Source organism: Schistosoma mansoni, assembly GCF_000237925.1.
Source record: "Schistosoma mansoni, WGS project CABG00000000 data, supercontig 0167, strain Puerto Rico, whole genome shotgun sequence".
Taxonomy (NCBI): Eukaryota; Metazoa; Platyhelminthes; class Trematoda; order Strigeidida; family Schistosomatidae; genus Schistosoma; species Schistosoma mansoni.
Window position 1 is genome coordinate 445884 of NW_017386055.1, and position 5510 is coordinate 451393.

The following is a 5510-nucleotide window of genomic DNA, read 5'->3' on the forward strand; positions in this document are numbered from 1 at the left end:
TCAGTTGAGTGGAATTCGTCACGATACATCAACTTAATTGACTATGAGGTGTTTGATAGTCTGGATAGGAGAACATTATGGAAATTTTTTCGACACTATGGAGTTCCTCAGAAGATTGTCAACATTATCCAGAACTCATACGACGGACTACAGTGCAAAGTCGTACATGGAGGACAGCTGACAAACGCATTTCTAGTAAGGACCGGAGATAGACAAGGCTGTCTACTCTCCCCCTTCCTCTTTCTTCTGGTGATTGACTGGATTGTGAAAACCTCGACACCTGACGGGAAGCACGGAATACAATGAACATTTCAGAATCAATTATACGATTCGGGTTTCGCAGACGACCTAGCCCTCCTATCTCATACACACGAACAAATACAGACGAAGACAACAAATGTAGTAGCAGCCTCTGCATCAATAGGCCTCAACATACACAAAGGAAAAAACAAGATCCTCAAATACAGCACGGAGAACACCAACCTAATCACACTTGGTGGCGAAACTCCGGAAGAGGCGAAAGCATTCACGTACCTGGGAAGCATCACTGATAAACAAGGAGGATCGGATGCAGATGTAAAGGCGAGGATTGGCAAAGCAAGGGAAGCATTTCTACAATTGAAGAACGTATGGGACTCAAAACAACTGTCAACTAAATTCAAGGTGAGGATCTTCAATACGAACGTCAAGACAGTCCTAGTGTACGCAGCTGAAACGTGGTGAACTACTACATCCATCGTCAAGAAGGTTCAAGTATTTATAAACAGTTGTCTACGCAAAATACTCAACATTCACTGGCCGGATACTATCAGCAACGGCGTTTTATGGGAGAGGACAAACCAGCTTCCAGCTGAAGAGGAAATTAGGAAAAGACGCTAGAAGTGGATCGAACATACATTAAGGAAATCACCAATATGCATTACAAGGCAAGCCTTAACTTGGAATCCGGAAGGGAAGCGGAAAAGAGGAAGGCCAAAGAACATATTACGTCGGGAAATAGAAGCAGATATGAAAAGAATGAATAACAACTGGAAAGGATTGCCCAGGACAGAGTTGGATAGAGAATGCTGGTCAGCGGCCTATGCCCCTCCACGGGGGGTAACAGGCGTAAGTAAGTAAGTGCACAAAATGAAAATACTCTTTAGGTTTATTTAACAGTCAAATTGAGATTCGGATCTAGAAGAATGGTTCAGTATAACGCTATCATGATTAGTCACCCTATGATGCATAACAAAAACTAATTGTTAATAGTTTAATTTATAGAAGGCGCTACCAGAGAATTGAAGACATTTAACCGACTGAGAACTGTTATGTCCAATGCTAATAATTTCACTGTGTTTTGGGATGTAGTTCTTTTACTCAACTCCTGAACTTGTTTAGTTATATTTTTGTCTTCGGACGTTTTCATTTCTCTGCCTTTGGTTTGGTAGTTGGAACTTTTTGCCTCGGGAACCTGGAAAATTGAAGACTTTTTCTGTATTTGTTTGAAATAGTGCTAGAGCGATTATTTGTAATCTGTAGTGTAAACTGACACACAACTAAACCCCTTAGGTGTGAAGTCGAAGAAGCTAACTGTTTAGATTGACAGACGGCAGCAATTGTTCTGAAGTAAAATTAGACTTGTCTGTCGGCAGTGAGTTTGAACATTTAGTTTCATCAACCAGAAGTAACTTCGAATGCGACTGAGATCTTCTCGAGAGATCAAGCTAACTTTGAACTAAAATTCGTCATCTGGAAATGAGTCAGACACGGACATGTTTAGTAGGGAATAATCTTTCGAAGACAAATAAGCTTTGATAATAGCAAATGCTCTACTTGTTTTGGTGAGTGGCGATTTCCAAACTGTTTTACCTTGGATGCACAGCAAGACAAGGCTCACGAATAAATTTGGAACTAGCTAAAAGCAGACCAGAGTGGTTAAAAAGAAGTTAGCGAAGTATCTAGCTATGGTAGATAAACACTTAAGTGAGAGCTACATCTTCGAAGTTGGTAGGGTGAAATTCGTTGATATATTGCCTGTTACCTTGCTGTAAATTCTAATGAATCCGAGATTCTTGATTACGTGAATACATCAGAGAATAATAAACGCTTTGACCTTTGAGGATCTAGTCTTATGGTTAACCGTGGTATCCTTACAGGCTTCGAATGGTATGGGCATATTGCTGGCTATGTTAATGTTAGTTTATTGTATGATTTAGTCTAGGTAATCGGATACACGATGAGAAACGCAAGGTGTCGCACACTGTCAAAGTACAAAACGTCGGGTGATAGAGTGGATATAGGTGAGCCTCACGCATTTAAAAGTAAACTAATTTCGGGCTCGGAAAATCCACAGGGCTTGGCATGTCTTTGGTTTCCACAGGAGGTTTTGTCAGTTGAGTATATAGGATATAGCCAGTTTCTAGTAGATATGCGGTTATTGACTGCTTGTCATGAACTGTAAAAATCCATTCTATCCGGATATTTGTTGTGATTCATTTGAGTGGCTAAACGTCACAAGCTGTTTCCTCAGACGTTTGTTAGTCCAGCGAGGTAACAATTTATGGCAAGCTCGCATGAGTCATTTAGAGGAGTTGGGATACCCTTAGAAATAGACAAATCGAAGGATCAATAGAAGACGAGGAGTTAAACAAGAGTGGGTGAGTAGCAATTTCATAAATATACCTCAAAGGTCCTTGGAATATATGATACATAATCTCAAAAAGAACGCTTCCAACGCGTCATGTGTGTGGTGGTCCACAAGGGGAAATTTGGGTTTGTAAGTCACAAACACATCGATATACCTTGCATTTATAACGTAAGAGAGCAAACACGTGGACGTAACAGGCCGGTGCAAGTATACTGTGCTGAGACACACAGTAATCATAAAGAAAAACAGTTACTTTGGTGGTAAGTTAGAAAGTCAAGTAGTCTAGGTGCCAGTATACTGTCAGCACATGTTGATCGGCGCTGCATATACAGTAGTAAGCCAAGAGAAGAAACAGAACTAAAACAGCGTGGACGAAGAATGGCAACTAGTCCACCAGTTAGTTTGTCAAGCCAAGTCAAGGGTCGGGCATGGAGTTAGCCACCCCATTCCGTAGAAAACTAACTCGCTAAAAACAGAAAAAATCACTCAAACCATTTAAATTCTGCCTTGGGATTTGAAAGAAGAATTATGACGCCTCATGATGAAAGCCGAGTTCCTTCGGAAGTCATGAGGTCGATGCACCTTCTAACGACCAGAGCAGCAATTTTTATAGGTACAATGAACGTTCGGACAATATGGGATACCGGAAGAGTCTTCCAAATTGCTACAGAAATGAGGAAGTACAACATGGAGGTGCTTTGGATTAGTGAAACACATCGAACGCAGGTTGGACAACAACGACCATCTTCAAGGGAGCTTCTGATATACTCCGGTAATGGAAAAGAAAGTGCCTCACATACACAAGGAGTTGCATTGATGCTGTCCAAACAAGCACAAAAGACACTTTTAAGATGGGAATTTCATGGACAAAGGATCATCAAAGCCTCTTTCAATACAAATAGAGAGGGTATTACAATGAACGTCATCCAATGCTATGCGCCTACCAACGACTACGATGAAAACGTTAAGGATGAATTCTACGATAGGCTGCAGTCAATCGTCGGGAAGTTCCCAACAAAGGACCTGACCATTATTGTTATTCACAAACATCTTATGGGTACATAAGTGTTGTAAAGAAACCATTTCGGGTTTCTTCAAAAATGCAATAATACACAAGTTTCGATAATGTTAGCATTATAGTTGTCATATTTGAGAGCAGAAAAGAAAATATTAATAATAGGATAGTAATAATAAGTCAGGTTCTGTGTGATTGACATGAACTTTCAATTGATTTTAAAGAAGGAAAGGCAGAAACTAAGGAACTAGAAATAAAGGAAACGCGAAATACGTAAATAGCTTAATAAGCGTGTTTATGAACACAGAACAAGGATAAACAACTATGTATGCATCGCCGAATGAGCAATAAAAATAAAATAAATTAATGAGTAAATAACTTATTATTGCTTTAAGATATGATGTTAGAATAAGTGTTCGTACAGTCATAGTTTGGAGTGATGTTATGAAAGTCTCAGGTAAGTGCAAAGGATAATCAATATGTGTGAGTCGTATGTGTATAGTGAAGATAGAACGAGTCTGAGAAGTTTATTTATGCGTAACACAAGTTATTGTCTTGGTTAAAAACCGTAAACTAGAACGACTAGTGAAAATCAAGGAAGGCAAGGTAACCACCAAACATTGAAGAACAACGGAACAGGTGGGTAGAACACTTCAAAGAACTCTTGGATCTATCAGCTCCACTGAACCCACCCAACATCGAAGCAGTACAATTATAGAGTAGGAAATATACATATAATATTGTTCCATAAATAGTTCTCAAAGTTACCATTCATAAATCTCCACGGGACATAACACAGTCAAATAATCAAAAGCCTATCCGTCCTGCTTCTGGTTGCACTATGTAGAAGATTTCTAACCATTGTTACTTCATTCTCTTTTATATTATTTTAATTTGATTGTTTCATCCGCAAAACTTTTAAACACGGTAAAAACTGAAAAGGTGATATAAGTTTACATTATGTATACTTGCTGAGTGGTTGGTCGTTTGTTTTAGATTCTTTACATAAACATCATGAGAGAAATCAATATAAACCTAAAAATGCGTCGACCCAGTAACAACATTAAAGCAGGTGACTACAATCCAAGAATTTCTTCAATACCATTTTGGTAGTTCTGACGAATCGTTTTGTGAGATTTTGTTTATTCACGGCATCAGAATTCGTAAACTTTACATTATTTCGAAGTAGTTGTTCGAGAGTTGTGTACTCAAGTGAAATGGGCTCATCTGGAAACTACAAAGTTTTCAATAAGCTATAGGCATCCTTTCCGATGAATGTGAGGAAATGAGTCGGAATTTTATCATCTCTGACATTATATCTGGTCATACTACATATTTCAAACCACACTGAGCAATCATTGAAAGCTTAAGATTAGGAATGTATATCCAACTTTCCAACCACAGGCACCATCATGACGCCAATCTGATATTCGGTAGTATTCGAAATAATGTGCTATTCAGGGGACGTGAAACTAAATAGGCGAAAATGAATTATATTCGTAACTAGCGTGTAATCAAGTAGAAAGGAGGCAACAGCGAGTACAAATACCACAAGATAATACTTTAGGGATAAATTCAGACCAAAACTGAACAGTACCAGTCAATGGTCGGAGTGAAGCGAACCATTGGAAGTTGTAAATAAGGATAGTATATGTTGTGAATTTAAGCTCGGCTCTTTATCGCGTGGTTTATTCACCAATCGAAATACGACTTATCCAATCTTAGCACTGTGCCGAACCAATGACGTTCGAGAGGAATTAGCAGCCTGTCGTCCGTCTTGGTCCGCTGTACATCTAGCCCTTGCAGTTGAATCCAGAACACCAGTAACAGCTTCTGCCAGGTGAATCATTTGCTTCAAACATACTT